The sequence below is a fragment of the Cupressus sempervirens genome, chromosome 5, assembly GCF_028749045.1.
Source record: "Cupressus sempervirens isolate cs-2001-9-10 chromosome 5, ASM2874904v1, whole genome shotgun sequence".
Classification (NCBI taxonomy): Eukaryota; Viridiplantae; Streptophyta; class Pinopsida; order Cupressales; family Cupressaceae; genus Cupressus; species Cupressus sempervirens.
This window is the reverse complement of record NC_143122.1, coordinates 247,232,842-247,250,376: the sequence shown is the minus strand read 5'-3', so window position 1 is coordinate 247,250,376 and position 17,535 is coordinate 247,232,842.

The following is a 17,535-nucleotide window of genomic DNA, read 5'->3' as shown; positions in this document are numbered from 1 at the left end:
GAGGACTCCTTAGCTAAACCAACTGTCAACCTTGTAGACAACCATCTAGGATGTTAATGTGTTTGAGGTGACTGATCGAAACATTTGTAGAACATACACACTCCTTGGCGCAAGTATCACTTTCTGAGAATCAAAAACTTCTATCCGTTTGTTTCTATCTATTGCTTGATCTTTTATTTGTTGAATGAATGTTTGCCAAACTTGGTCAATCCTAGCTTAGGGCATACTTAGCGTAGTCACTGCCTATTCCAGAAATTGAACGAGTTGAAGCAAAACAACCAAGATCTCTGAAAGCCAAGCAGATTCAGAAATTGATGTCAGAGCAACCCAAACCCAAACAAAAGTTCCACAAAGTTAAACTCAAACCATCTCTAGCATACCAAGAACTTTCAGCCAAGAGAAAAGAAATAACACCAAGCCCACGAATTGCCAAACTCCACAAAGAAGAGGACGAAGCTACCGACAAAGCACTTCAAGAGGCCTGGTTAGAGCACACCATCAAATTTAGCCAACATCCAGGAGTTAATCCTGCTTATGCCTTACCAACTAGGCATGATTTCTATGATTAGACACCCTTGTTTCTCCACATCTTCTTGGATTAGCTTCACTTTAGAGTCATCTTTGTAGAAAAGCCAGCCATCTTAGGTTATCCCCTTAAGCATTATTAGCTCATCCATCTCATTTAAAATCAAACCATCTAGCCAGCAATCAACTCCTCACATCCAAGCCTTCAAAATTGTTGTCACTTTTGCCAAAAGTTTGCCACTCCTAAAATCTTCCAAATCCATCAATCTCACCAAGGTTATCCCTTTGACAGAGCTTTGTCTAGGGTAATCCAGCTTTGTCACTTGTTATCCCTCATCACCTTGAGCTAAAGGTTGGGATCCACAAGTGGTCAATCTCGTGTTCTTCCTAAAGGATCATCAGTCTATCTTTAAGTTGACACAATCACCACCAATCTTGCACATAGGAAAGCAGACCTTTCGTGCTTTGGCAACATATCTTTGAAGTTAGAATCTCCAACCCAATCCTCCTAGGTTTTGTCATATAGCTTTGCCTTAACCTAGGAAATCATTTGCATAGAGAAGCCTTCCCCCTTTTGCATCCATCAGCATTATTGCATCTCATCCCTAGAAGCATTTTTCATGCCACCCGTCACTCGCTTAGCCAAGAAGAAAGAAACAATGGAGCCCTATCATTTGGATCGAACAACCTCACCTCCCTTGAGCACTCAACCATCCTTCAGCCCAGAGAAAGCTATGCCATCATGTACTGACATTGAAGCTTTCATGAACCAACCAGGAAATGTAGTATTGGTAAATGCCATTATAGACAAGAACAAAGAGACAATCATGGCTAATTTTTGAAGGGAAAATGTAGGAACCTTTGACTTTGGAAGACCCCCTCGATTATTAGATCCATCTCACCCATTGTTTGGGCAACTACCACCACCCGTAGGCTCTTATTATCCAAATTATCCTCAATATATGCCAAAAGAAGAGCCTCTAGCCAATCCATATGATCCAACAGACCCAAACATACCATCATCCACCCAAGTTGAAATCTCCATGCCGCAAGCCAACCCATCCACCACCACTCCGTCCTTGGTTCATACCTCTCCGCTCCAAACCCCCTTTACCCAAAACAGCTCACCGTTCACCCCCTTCACTATTGCTGCTGCTGCTCCCCAACCCAGCCTTCCAAATCCACCCATCTCCCAAATTAGTGCTAGCATCTTTGGCCAACCTCGGCAATATACAACAGGGATGCCACCCATGGGGCCAAGTAATCAACCTTTTATCACCCCCAGCTTGTTCACTGCAGCCCAAAGCACAATCCCATCATTTCCATTAGGTCTTGGGAGCTCAATACCATTAGCCACAAATCTACAAGCTACTACCCTCACTCCACAAAGCTATCAAATCCCACAAGCTACTACCAATTTTCTACCAAACTCCCAAGTGACCCCAGCCCCTGCCACCACTCTACCAAGCTTCCAAATCCAACCACAAAGCTATCAAACCCCATCAGTTCCATTCCGAAGCTTTCAATTCCCACCACCTGCACCACCAACTAACCCATTACCTCCAATTACGAACTACTTTTCAATGCCACTTCTAGGAGGTAATCCACGACCCCAGCCAACCACCAATTATTTGCAGATACCATCCCAAATGGGTGCACAACCCACATATATTGGTCAAACCCCACAAGCCCCCCGATCCTTTCCCCAAGCCTCTCAACCATCTTATACCTTACCTCCACAAAGCAATCCATTTATCCCACAGCCAGCTTATGTTCCTCAATCCCAACCTCAAATCCGATATCAACAGCAAGCCTCGCAGCACATGCAGCAATATGCGCCACCTCCCCCTCAGCAACCTGTCATCCACCATGCAGCTGCCCAAACAATGTACAATCCCTATCAGCAAATCCCTCATAGCCATCCATATTCAGTGGCCCCATCCAGCACATACCTACCTCAAGGAACTCCTACATTGGGGGCACCCCAGCCATCACCTATCAATTCAGAATGGGAGCAAATGAAGATAGCTCTGAAAGCCATCCAAGAAGGGAATGATCCGAAGACATTCAAGTTTGAGAATGTGTGTCCTTACCCATTTGACAGAGCCATTACCATGACACCATTTCCCAAACACTTTGAGGTACCCAAATTTGACAAATTCAGAGGAAAAGGAGACCCTGTCACACATATCAAAGAATTTTACATGCACTGCCAGGACGTAGCATACAATGATGTCTTCCTCTTGCACCTTTTTCCCAAAAGCTTAGCTGGACCAGCTCTTGAATGGTTTTATAGAATCCCCTATGGCACAATTAAAAACTTTGCTGAATTATCTGAGGCATTTGTAGCCCAATATGCCCATCTTGTTGAAATAGAGCTATCAATAGTTGATCTTGTCCACACCAAGCAAAAAGGTGGAGAAAGCCTTGCCGAATACGTGCAAAGATGGCAAACCCTTACCACCCGCATATCCTGCACCTTGCCAGAACGCCATGTGGTGAAAATGTTTATTGATAATGCCCATCCTAGCTTGGCTCACCACATGACCATGAACTGTTTGCAAACCTACAAAGATATCAAAGAGAAATGAATGATCCTTGAGCAAGGACTCATTAAAGATGGTGTGGTCAATCTTTACAAATAAGCCAACCAAAATCAATCACATTCCAACGACAAGTCTAAGTATTGGAACAAAAACAAGCACGTTGCAACAGATGGCGTCACTGACACCAGACATGTGAATATTGTTGGTCCTTCTCACAACCAGTCCAACCCACCATATCAACCAAAAAATGAACAAGCTATCAACTACCAACAACAGAATAACCAAAGCTATCAAAACCATAATCCAAGACCCAACTTCCAAGGGTCTAGCAATCAAGCTAATGCCATCAATGTAGCTGTAGGACAAAAGCCTAGATTCCAACCTACACCTAGAAACTATACACCCCTTGGTGAACCATTGGATGTCATTTTTGAGAAATTAGTCAAAGAAATCCTCATCAAATTTCCTCCTACCCAGCAAATTGACCCAAGCCAATCCAAAGCTGCATGGTACAAAGATAATGAGTACTGCAAATTTCATAGGGTAAAAGGTCACACTACCCTCAGATGCATGAAACTAAAAGACTATGTATAGGACCTCATTGATCGGAAGGAAATCACTGTTGGTGCCCAAACCTCTCCCAATGCAGGCTTACAGATCTATCAAAATGCTTTTCCTCCACACCACAACCAAAATCCTGGAAAAGCACCTATCCAAACCAACAACAACAACACCAACAACCGTCAGCCAAACCAACAGCATGGGAAGAACAATGACCACACTTCATCCTATATAGACTATGGTAGCCTTATAGGTTGTATATCCGAAAAAGAGCCTTCTGTCAATGTTATCAATATCCAAGGACCAAACAATGAGTGTGTAGTCACCACTCGAAGAGCGCAATTTAACATCGCAGGTCCTCCTGTTACACCAACACCATCAGCTCCATCAAAAAGCCAGTACAATATCTTGGAACACCTTGGGAACATGCCAGCCCAAATCTCCATTTTAGACCTTCTTCGCACTAGTCCTGTGTACAAGAACATCCTTTACAGTGCTCTCATAGAATCTCGTGTCCCTTCTGATATCAATGCTACTAATTTTTGTAATTTTGTTGGACACCTCTCATCCTCATGTGCCCTATCATTCAAACCCACTGACATACCCGTGGTCGAGCCAGATCACACCCTTCTGCTTCGCATAGCCATCATGGTATCCAACTTTGCTGTAAAAAGAGTAATGATAGATAATGGATCAGCCTTGAATATTTGCACCCTAAAATTCATAAAACAAGCTGGGTATACTGAGGCAGATATCATCAGTGAGGTTATCACCATCAAAGCTTATGACAACTTGGAAAGAACCACAGAAGGAACTATTTTGCTGCCAATCAAGGTTGGGCCAGTCATCCAAGAGACACTCTACCATGTTATTGATCTAAACCTACCATTTAACATCCTCCTCGGTTGCCCATGGATTCATGCCATGAAAGCCGTTCCATCCACTTACCATCAGTGCATCAAATTTTCGCATCAAGGCACTGAGGTAACCATCCATGCCGATCCAGAACCCTTTGCTTACTGCAATGCAGTTGAAGCTTCATATACAAACCATTGCCCTGGAATTGATATCGGCACATCCATCGCCAGCTCATCCCACACTTATAATGACCCAGAAACCATCCTCGCCTCTACCCTGTCTACCATGAAGATCAATAACAAAGGTTGTGGAGAGTATAGTCTGTCAGATGCATTTGCTGTCGGGGCACTCCCACTTGATCCACATGCCCATGGATGACCGACATGTCACAAAGCTAAGGAGGTTCCACCTCCTCGATACAAATAGTTTGGCCCAAAAACCTTTGTATCCTCAAAAATCGCTCTTCATGAGGAGCTCACTCCAGATATCAACAAATGGTTACATAAGGATGCACCTCAAAGAAATCAAGCACGCCTTGATCACTTCAGCCAAAAGTATCCCCAAGAACATAAGCTCATCACTGATAAATGGAACTATCAAGGTGGTGGTCTAGGACCAGAAGAAAGAGGCATGCAGTGCCCCATCGACGCACACAAGTGGCAATCGAAGTCAGGTCTTGGCTTTGGCATACCCATAATTGGGGGCACCAATGAGAACGGTCACACTTTTTTAAACATTCACCGCAACCTTGTCGAAATCGAAGACATTCCTGAGGAAGTTGAAAAGAGAGCCTACGACGATATCCTAGACCAAATCTCCCTCGGAGACTCTGTTCTCCAAGAACTATCCATCCACCTCATTCACCTACCACTCGCCCATCCACAACTCATAGATTGGGACCAACCAAGTGTCATACACATCGATGAGTTCACATCAAAGGAGGCACTTCTAAGATTCATGGGAGCTGAAACTCCTCACAAGAAGACAAAGGCAAATTCTGCCTATATCTACAAGCTAGATCCCAAGGGGTATTTTGGAGAAAATCCCCAACCTAGTTCTGATACACCCAAAACTGGAACTAAGGTGAATCTAAGACTAGCTAAGGCAACGAAGAGAACCCCTCAGCAAGAAAATCCAGAAGAACATGAGGATTTAGCATTGCCTCCTCAAGATAATCGACCAGAGGTGTCTTCTATTCTAATTGAGGATACTCAAGAAGTCAACATTGGTTCTTCAGAGATCCCCAGACTTGTTCACATTGCTACATCCCTATCACAAGACCAAGCTGACCTCCTCTTTGAGGTCTTAAGAGAGAACATTGGCCGATTTGCGTGGTCATATCAGGACATGCCAGGACTTGATCCAAAGCTTGTAGTTCATCATCTTGCAGTTGATCCAAAGATCAAGCCCATCAGACAAAAGTTTAGAAAAATGCACCCCAAGGTGGCATTATTGGTCAAAGCTGAATTAGAAAGAATGTTAGCTGCTAAGGTTATCCGACCTATCGACTACTCAGAGTGGATCTCCAACATGGTCCCTGTCACTAAACCTTCCGGTGACATCAGAATCTGCACTGATTTTAGAGATCTTAACAAAGCTTGTCCAAAAGATGATTTTCCCTTGCCCAACATAGATATGATTGTAGATCTTACAGCTGGACATGAAATTTTGTCCCTCATGGATGGATTTTCTGGGTATAATCAAATCAAGATTGCAGAAGAGGATCAGCATAAGACAACATTCACTACCCCTTGGGGAACCTTTTGCTACAACATGATGCCTTTTGGCCTAAAGAATGCTGGGGCTACCTATCAAAGAGCTATGACAGCCATTTTTCATGATCTCATCCATAGCATTTTGGAGGATTATGTGGATGATATCTTGGTCAAGCCTCATACCTTCATGGATCATCTTGCTGACTTGGAGAAAGTCTTTGATAGGTTAGCCAAATATCATCTCATGCTGAATCCCAAGAAATGTGTCTTTGGGGTCACATCTGGCAAGCTTCTAGGCTTCATAGTTTCTAAATGAGGTATAGAGATCGACCCCAAGAAGGTCAAGGCTATCTTAGACATGCCTCCTCCCCAGACACTACGACAGCTTCGCTCTCTTCAAGGAAAGCTCCAATCTGTTCGGCACTTCATCTCCCAGCTTGTAGATAAGTGTACACCATTTTCACATTTACTAAAGAAGGATGAGAACTTCAAGTGGGATCCTTTATGTCAGCGTAGCTTCGACCATCTCAAGAAGTATCTCATCAATCCCCCTATCTTGGTTCGACCAGTTCCTGGTCGTCCCCTGATTTTGTACATATCAGCAACACCTACTGCTCTAGGGGCACTTCTAGCACAGCTTGATGACTACAACAGAGAAAGAGCCATCTACTACATCAGTAGAACCCTAGTTGGTGATGAACTCAATTACACTCCTATGGAAAAAGCTTGTTTGGCAGTTGTTTTCTCAACTCAAAAGCTTCGCCATTACATGCTAAGTCATACCATCCAACTAGTCTCCAAGATTGACCCTCTCAAGTATATGCTCTCTAGAACAGCACTTACAGGCCGTTTGGCCAAATGGGTTATGCTCCTTAGTGAATTTGACATCCAGTATGTGGATAGAAAGGCAATCAAAGGGAAAGCTATAGCAGATCACCTAGCTGATGCACCTCTAATAGATGCTTATCCATTGATCACAGAATTTCCAGATGAGCATATCTGTCTAATTGAAGAACAACCCCCATGGAAACTTTATTTTGATGGCTCATACACATCTCATGGATCAGGGGCAAGAATATTGTTGGTCACACCTCAAGGAGATTACATTCCAAAAGCCTTCAAGCTACAATTCCCTAGCACCAACAATATAGCTGAATATGAGGCCCTCATAGCAGGATTAAAGATAGCTGCAGAATAGAACATTGTTGAGCTACAAATCTTTGGCGATTCTCAGCTCATCATCAAGCAAGCCCTAAATGAATATCAAACCAAAGATGAAAAGCTATTACCCTACAAAGACCTGGTTGATCAGCTAACCCAACATTTTACAAAGCTTCAGTTTACACAAGTGCCTCAAATACAGAACAAAGCAGCAGATGCTATGGCTACTATAGGCTCGCTCTTGGAAATTCCCTAAGCAGCTACACAGTATGAGTTTTTAGTGGAGCAGCTCCTCACACCCGCCTATGCGAATGTGGATTCAAACTGTTTTTGTATCTTGGTTGGTCCCCAATCCCCTTGGTACCATGAGATTCATGCTTACCTTAATGATGGTATCATATCCCCTCACCTCACACGTACCCAACGCCAGAACCTCATCCAAAAATCATCCCGCTATGTTATCATAGCCAATACCCTATATCGTCGGGGTTATCACGATACTCTCTCTCGATGTTTAGACCAAAATGGGGCCGTGATGGTGTTAAAGGAAGTACACTCTGGACTTTGCGGTGCCCACACGAGTGGTATTGTCCTAGCGTGACAAATCCTTAGAGCAGGCTACTATTGGCCTACCATTGAAGAAGACTCCTGTGACTTTGTCAAAATGTGTCTCCCATGTCAGCAACATGCAAATCTTGTGCACGCTCTGGCATAGGATCTACAGCCTATTGCACCACCTTGGCCTTTTGCTTGTTGGGGCCTTGACCTAGTTGGAACTATCACACCCCTCTCATCTGATGGACATAAATGGATAATAACAGCTACAAACTATTTCACTAAATGGGTGGAAGCAGTCCCCCTAGTCTCAGCTACAGGAGTTCAGGTCTCCAAGTTCATCTTGTACCACATTGTTTGCCGCTTCGGCATCCCATCCACCATCTTCACCGACCACGGAGGTAACTTTGAAAATCTCAACATGGAAGAATTATGCACTTCCCTCCGCATCCATCACCGCTTTTCTAGCCCATATTTCCCACAAGGTAACGGCCAGGCAGAGGCAACTAACAAAACCCTCCTCAAAATTCTAAAGAAAGTTGTCAATGATTCCGGCTGTGATTGGCACCTACAAATAAATCTAGCCCTATGGGCCTATCAAACTTCCTTCCGTACATCCATAGGCACAACTCCATACTCCCTAGTCTATGGTGCCAAAGCGGTACTACCTATAGAGGTTGAACTTCCCTCCTTGCGCATATCTTTGCAAGGGAAAATATCAGATGAAGAATATAGAGTAGCTCGATACACCTAGCTAGATCTCTTAGATGAGAAGCGGCAACAAGCCTATGATCATCTCACAATCTATCAAACTCGTCTCAAAAGAAATTTCAACAAGAAGGTGCTTCCACGACATTTTCAGCCAGGTGACATGGTCCTCAAAGAAAACATGAAAGTCCAAGTAGATTGAGAAAAGAAAGGCAAGTTTGAACCTACATGGCTTGGTCCTTATGTTGTCACTGCTTCCTTTGGCCCTGGAGCTTATCAACTATCTACACCAGAAGGAGAACTCTTGAATGATCCTACTAACATCATTCATCTCAAGAAGTTCTATGCTTGAAGATCCTTGGTATACCAGAGTTTTGAAAAATACAAAAGAAAAAAATAGTAAAGAGAAATAAGCATCCAATGGTGAAAACTTGGCAATTCAAGCACCTTGGATAGGTACCTTGGTGAAAACCTGGTAATTCAGGCGCCTTGTGTACTAAAGACTAATCCATTATCTATCACTATCCTATCCCTCATCCATTTACCCACCATCCCATAAGACACACTTGCTTGTTCCCTTGGTGTTCCAACCAAATATCCAAAATCTGATAAAGCTTATAAATACCTCCTGTACAGCTTGTAAATCTTGTACCAAAGCTTGTATTATACCTTGTAAATCTTGTACCATACCTTGTCTATCCGAATCTTGTCCAAGGTTTGTACCATATTCCAGCCTATAAATAATCTTGTATCCTAGCTTGTATACTATCACGTGCACACACAAAACCCCATTTTCACTTAAGCTTTTCGCAAACCATCTACCTATCCACCTATCACCTATTATAGACATCCCATCCTTCACAAACATTTCCATCTCACAAAAACCAAAACATGAACAAACTTGTACATTTGTAACATATCTTGGTCCATCAGCTTGTACATCCTCTTTAGCTTAGTACCATTGTATCTATCCAGCGTTCGTGTCAGTTCATCCTTGATCAGCATCTTGCACCCATCACACATCTTGGTTAGCTATTCCAACGCATCCTTTAGCTAGATTTCCTATCACCAAAGTGTTATCTTTCTTAGTTCAGCTTGCCAGACGCATCACTCATCCAAATCCACCAGCTTCGGTGCTCTCCGATAGGTCCTTGCAGGATATAGCTTTCCTCATGTCTGATCTTGGTCCGTTAGTACCTTGTCCTACCCATCTCGTTGGCAAACGACTCTCTTTTGGATTTTCACTTTCTTTTGATTTGGGATCTTCCCTTTTGGGTCTTGAAGTATCTTTTCCAAGAAATCTCCTTGTTCCCTCCTCAAGGTTGCCATGATCTTCCATATCATGGTATGCTGCGAATGGGGCAATTAGAGCGTAAGGTCTTGATCAAGTCTTTCGTTTGTTTTTCTTTTCTGCTTGTGGGTTCTCTAGTGTCATTTCCACACTGCTTCCTCTAGGATTCATGTGTGATGCTGGGGCAATCCTTGTGTGTTTGTTTTGGGTTAGTTTGTCAGTCCTCTGGACAGTTGGTGAAAAGGCCTTGATGTTCTTGGTAACTTTGGCAATTAACCAATAGTCCTATAGCAAATCTAGTGCTCAACTGCATGGTGGTACTTCTCTTTGAAGTATCCCACCGCTCAAAAAGCTTCAATGGTTTTCCTTCATTTCCATTATCCCCCATCCATATCCAGCATCCGTCTCTCCTACCCCAGCTTATGCATCAGTATCTCTTTGAATCACTCATCACTCTTAGCTTTAGGGATCCACAATCCTAGTCTTAGGGATCCACCAATCCAAATCAACCCACCAAACCTCATCTTTCAAGATCCACAATCCTAGTCCTAGGGATCTCCGAAACCCATCTTTCGCCAATCTAACTCTTTGAAATCCTGTTGCATCAGCTTTATAATCCCCTATTCCATATCCCTATCCTGGATTCCTTTCTATAGCGCTCTGCTCCTTCATCCTCCACCTTCCCTAAGGTCTTAAGCTTGCTTCCTCTTATACATCTGATTCTCCTTTATCATTCTCCCATAGTGAGAGTTTGAGCTAATTCAGCCTCTTCTCTTTGCCAATCTGAGTCTCCTTGCTCATCTCGGATTCTTGTACTTTTCAAGAAGCCATCGAGCTTCGCTTTCTCTCCTCGCTACCTTCTTGAGGGGGCATCTCACAGTCCATTCTCTCCTCTTCTGCTCTAGCCTTGGGCATCTTATTTTCTTATCTTTGATGCCATGCCACTTGCGGCATCACATCAAAGAGGGGCAAAATGTAGACACCTAAAAACCTTTAAAAAATAAAGTATTTTTATTTTCTGAAAAAGTCCTGATGACATCATCATTTATTAATTAATTAATTAATTAATTTTCATGCCATTAAATCCCTTTATCTTAATTAAAAATATTTAATTAAGGAATCCCTCCCAAAAATGTTTAAATCTTATTTAAACATTATTTCCTTATTTATTAATTATTTAATTAATAAATTGACAAAAATCCTAAAATAAATAAAAAATTTATTTTTTGCCCAAAACTTGGCCAATTTCCTTATGACCAATAACCTCTTCCAAAATCTTCTAATCCTTCTTTAATTTAGATTAAAGGCTAATCTCATCATTTCCTACCCCTAACCCCAACTCAAAATATTTAATTAAAATTAAATATTAATCCTCATGTTTATTAAAAAAGTTTTAATAAATATCTCCTCAACCCAAACCCTTGAAATAAATAAAACTTTATTTATTTCCTAAAAATCTAATTTATCCTCACCCTAAGAAGTTCTAGACTCTTCTAGAAAGTCTTCATCCTCATCCTAGGAAATTCTAGACTATTCTAGAAAGTCTTTATCCTCATCCAAAATCTAGACTCTTCTAGAAGATGTCTTTAAACCTAATCCTAATCCCCTCCTAACCTTGTCACATTCCCTAAACATGGGTTAAAACTTACTAACCCAAGCCAAAGTTAACAAATATCTCCTCTTTTACCCACCCTCATTAAATGCCATCCACTTGCCTATCCCTAAGCTAATCCTAAACCATCCTAATCCATCCTCTAATCATTTGCACAAGCCTAAGCAAGCTTAAAACCTTCCTAATCAAGTCCAAGTCAAATTTTCTCTCATCACCCTCAAAATATCTTAACCATAAAACTTTATGAAGTCCACTAGGTCATAAATGACTCTTACAAGCCCTTTTATTGCTCTTACAAGTCATTATGAGGGTCTTTATGAAGATTTTATCCCTTGAGCCTCCTTTGTTGACTCATCCTTCCCCTTTCCTCCATCCTCTCACCATGTGACATGTGTCACTCCTTGATTCGCTATAAGGAAGCACAATCCATGTGCTCTCCTCTCATGCAATCTGAGCCCTCCATAAGCTTTTTCCCATCCTTGCATCTTAGCCCTCAAACTCTCAAGCCTCTTGCCTATAAATTGGATCCTTACCTTTTGCAAAATAACACAATCCATGAAGTAAAGTTATAATTCTATTTTGAGTGCCAAATCCATACTAAAGCGATCTATCCACACCAAAAATCCACAATCATCCATTGAAGCCTTTGGAAGCATATTGAGCATACATCCTATCCATTTAGATAAAGCTACTCAACAAGAGAGCTTCTTATTGAGAGAGTCCATTAATGGCTCATATTCTCAATTGAGAGCTCATCTTAGTCTATCTTGAAGTTTATGAATTTTGTTTAGTTTGTAGAAGCTTTATTTAAATTTGGTTTCTATTAGCATTTTTGGTAAGTTTTGGCAGTGATTCTCTTCATACATAAATGAAGATCCAATTGTTATTAACAAAATTAATATCGTTCAATTAGCCGATAACCCCAATCTTTCACCCTAAATTACTCTTATTCAATAGAGTTAATTTCTTTTTTTTCAACAAGATTCTTCATTTGTTTTTCAGATTGATTGTAAAATCTTACAACTCCCTGGTTCTCTCCATCATCGCATCTTAAAAAGTTGTGGCTATAATATTCCCTTGTGTGAAATTCAAGTCGAAGACAAGAAAATAAAATGATCCACATCATTTTGTGGTTGTACATTGTTGTTATCTCAGAGCAAAAATGATGTAGAGCCACACCTTGGAAAGCTCAGGAGGAATACTGTTGGAAAGTTGTTGGATTTTCATGAGCTTTGGATATGTTATTATAGGCCTAATTACGCCCATCTTCACCAGAGGGATCAAAGAGTTTTGATCTGGTTCAAAAGTTATACATGTCTGTTCACAGGTCTATCTAGAGACAGCAAGAAGCAATGTTTTGCAGAAAAATGTACTCTAATGCGTGGTCAATATCTCAGGTCTATCCGGAGGCAGCAAGAAGATATTTTGGGCGATTTTATTTTCAAAGTTTTTTTTTGAATCTGATTTTAGTGTGTGATCCTGAAATTTGTAGATTTCCCTTGAAGCAAGTCAGTTGAGTGACTGATTCCTCCTAAGTTTTCCAAGGTGTGGCTCTGCATCATTTTTGGTATCAAAGCTTAGCAAAAGGTTTGGAAAAAAAAATATAGTTGTGTATATGTTTGTGTGATTGTAAAAGATTGAGAGAAATTGTCTGAGAAGAAGTCTAGGACACTAGATAAGAAGCAAATAACCTAGCTGAGGAATGATGGGACAAGAAGAAGCAGCTTTATTGTATCTTTTTAGAAGGTATCGAAAGAGAAAGGGTTCTAAACAGAAGGAGATAGAGGAAAACAAGAAAAGAGAGAAAGAAGAAAGGAGAAAACAAAGAGAAGAGCTAAACAAGATAGAAGAGGAGATAAACAATTTGAGAAGGAGACTTGAGGAGAATGATGCTAAGTTGAAAGAAGTGCAGCAAGAACACAAAGTGCAGCAACAAGAAGTGCAGCAAGTATCTCTTGATGAGAGCAGTAACAAGACAAGCCCTATTGGATTTGAATGCAAACAATCTGTGGTTGGAACAGTAACATGTCCTTTGAAAATAGAGAAGAGCACAATGTTGGAAGGTACTCCTATGGAAAATATTTTGGAGGCAACTGATGAAGCCTTAAATATGCATAATGAAGAAAAATTTCAAGAGGAATGGCATGAAGATGAAGCTAAGGAATGTGTAACAGCAAGTTCTAAAGAAGAATTTGATTTATGGGAAAAAATTTCAGCCATTGTGGGAGAATGGAAAAGGCATGGCGGTAGTACAGAAACTTAGCTTGAAGAAGAAAGGAAAGAGTGCAATACTGTTACTGTTCTTGAGAAAAGTTGTAATAAGAAAGAGATATTTGAAAGTGAGATTACTACAGAAGATCAAGATGATGATAAATGTTTAATAAAGGAAGAAGAGATAAATACAATTCTTAAGATTCAAGATGTGAAACTGGTTGATAGTCAAGAAGCAGATAAATTTATGGTTACTATTGATGAAGATAGATATGATGCACATTACATGGTGTATAAGGAAGCTCATATTCAAAAAGACAACTCAAATAATCTTAATGCAGATGATATGTTTTCTTCTAATAATGTTTATGCAGGGATGCAGATTTCATGTATAGTGAATCATGTTGGATAATTTTCTGTGACATTTACAGCATTAAAGAATCAAAGCTACAAGGTGGAGAAGTTGGATATTATTTTTGTTTTTCTTGTAGATATGCTCATCCTAGTTCAAAGAAATTGGAAAGTTCGAAAGAAGAATGAGATTCATTTCTACAACACATCATCTCAAGAGGACTTGAGATTCATTCTACAGGGGAGTATGTTGTAGTGGCAGAGAAGAGAAACGCTACAGGAGGCAATATTGTTGAAAATGTAATAGGAAATATAATGTTATGTTTTAAATACTTTTAGTTTTTGAAGTTTGTAATAACGTCCTACATGTGGTGGCATACCTAGCATAGCAGTTCGATAAGCTCTCCAGATATAGCCACCTAGGACCAGGTGTGTGGATCTTAAATTAGAATAATTTTTTTAGTTCGTAGGTGGAGTGTTTAATGATTTTTAGAATCCAATAATAGGTAGTAGGCAGTTTTGGATTCTTATCCTTTTCTTGGATAGAAGACAAAAAAAAGTGGATATTTAAAATGTGGCCTACTGCATGATTGTCAGATTCCAATAATAGGTAGTAGGTAGTTTCGGATTCTTATCCTTTTCTTGGATAAAAGACAAAAAAAAAATGTTTCTCATCCTTTTATTAGAAAAAGAGAGTCAATTTTAAATATGCCAGTTGGCTATGTAAGAGAGACATTCGAATTTGGGTAATAGAGAAAGTTTCAGTTTTTGCCTTAGAAAGGATATTTATAATCGGCTATGGAGTTTGGCAGCAATTCGATCTTGGTCTCTCTTGTCAAAGTGCAAATATATTTTCTTTGAGGACATTTCGGGTTAAAGATCTTGGTGTGCGGGTGAAGATAAACTATGGAGATTTATATATTCTGATTAATCCAATCTTGAGTTTGGTTCGAGTTTGATCTCGACTGATTGATGTCGTGCCCCTTGAAGTAACTCAGTTGAGTGAGTATTCCTCCTGAGCTTTCCAAGGTGTGGCTCTGCATCATTTTTGGTATCAGAGCTCAGCAAAAGGTTTGGAAAAAAAAAATAGTTGTGTATATGTTAGTGTGATTGTGAAAGATTGAGAGAAGGTGACAAGAGGAAAGTGATGTTGAACATTTTCCCCATTATCAAGTAACTGCCCATGGCCACCTGTGTTTCAAATCTTCATTAGCATGTATCGATAATTGTAGATGCTTTGAATTATCATGAAGAAGAGATGAACAATGTGTGGGAGGCTTTGCGAACTCTGAATGGGTGAACATTTGGAAGCTATTCGATTAGATGCTGACAATGAGAAAGAACCAATTGAAGACAAGGTTAAGGAGTGGAGAGTGTCGATTCTCTATATATTTCTAAATGAGATAAAAGTGGGTATGTGAGCAAAGGAAGTCCGAGCTGCTTTAAAAGATTCCCTATTCTATATTGCATGTCTGAGAATGTTTGTATTGAGTTTGGAGCAGAAATGGTGCCAATTCATGATATGTCGATATGGGAAATACACCATTTTTCTTTTGCTCTTTCATTATTAGGCTTATCATATCATCAGTTACCATGAGGTTTAGACAAACCCAATATTTTTTTAGACAATGACATGTGGAGAATTAATGTGCAAAGTGCAGAGATTCCTTAAATAAGTGTCAATGCTCATTGCTTAGTCGAGCATTGATTTGAAGTTCATTATCTATTTCACATAAAGGAAGCCCATACAATGCCAAAAATGATTAATGATGATATGTTTAATTATTAATTAAACATTATGCACACATGAAGAAAGAGGGAGACGGTTTCCTTTTCAAGAATCAGTTATTTAAAATAGAACAAAAATTGATAACGAAGAAAGTGAAAAGACGCAAATCAAACAAGGCTTTGAGGAATCAGTTATTGGAAGGGACAGATGTCATCAAAAAATGAAGGCTATAAGAATTGAAAGAATATTTCAAAATTCTATAAAAAGAAGAAGATAAAACATAACAGGGGTTCCACTTCTTTTTTGAACAAGAGACTTCGATGTTGGAGGACAGAAGAGTAATGTGGGAGTTCTTCTTTTTCCTTACAGGAGATTTTATGTTGCTGCAAAGGAAAGGGTAGAATGGTTAGAGTTTAGACAAGTAGATGTTGTAAAGACAGTAATTGGTGGATATTGTATGGATATTTTAGTTTTTGGATGACTTAGTGCATGTAGAAATTTAATACCTATACATGTATCATCTTGAAAATAGATTAGAAATTTTATGTTTGGGCATTATAAATCAGTATTACTTTGTGAATCTTGGTTTATTGGTTCTAGATATCTGGTTATTGTCCTTACTATAGATTAGTAGTATTATTCATTCCTATAGATTAGTTGAAATATCCCTTTGTTATTAGAAATAATCTATACCTCACGATCTAAGAATTTGTGGGAGATCCTTTTATACTTTTGGGTAAAAGTGTAGAAGATTTAAATTGATTGAATATCTCAAATGGGGAGCTGTACCTGATAAAAATTCAGAGGAAGGTTATCAACCCATGATAACCTATACAACTATTGGTGTTAGTTTTTCCTTTTACTTGGGTGTTCGGGGTTAGATCTGCATGCATTTCTTCAAAGGACAATCTATTCACTAACAGACTCCAATTAGAGAATTCATGTCCCCCCCTTTATGCGAATTTAGCTCCAAGTCTACAGAGAGTGAGATAAAACCCATGAAGAGGAAGAGGCCACACCAAGACATTAAAAACAAGTCTTTCTCCATCCCACCTAGTCCCTCACAAATCTCTGATAGCCATGAAGTTGTCTCATCCCCAACTAGAAGTGGGGGGAGGACATCATATCCCCCATGAAAGGCACTCCCAAAGGTAGGGGAAAAAATAGAAGCATAGCCATGGGAAGAGCCAAAGCAAGGCTCGGTTGGATAGGTTGTAGCAATCGATGGAGATGATGGGCAATCACATTGGCATTTGCCAAAAATTTGACACCCTGGGTGAATTCTTCACAAACATTATGCATTCAGCTGCCACTACTCTTTATTTCCTATAGATGAATAAGGAGGTGACGAATTTAGGCAAAGAAAGTGAAACTACCTACTCCATTTAAGGCTTCATGGTGGAGGATTGGCTAAGGACACTCTTGGATGAACCTATTAAAGAGGAGGAGTTGGACGTGAACAAGGATGAGTGTTCAAGGAGAAGCAGAATGAGGAACTAGAAAAGAATGAGAGCAACTAACCCTAATTATGTTTTTTATTTTTATTTTTATTTTATCAATCACTCTGAACTTGGTGCGCTATGAGGTTTTATTATTTATGTATATGATGAAGTTTTGGACTGATAGAAACAATATGTTCCATTGCTACAAGAATGTTTTTCCATTTTTTTATGATTAGTTACAGGATGGATGGTAATGATTGTTCTATTTTG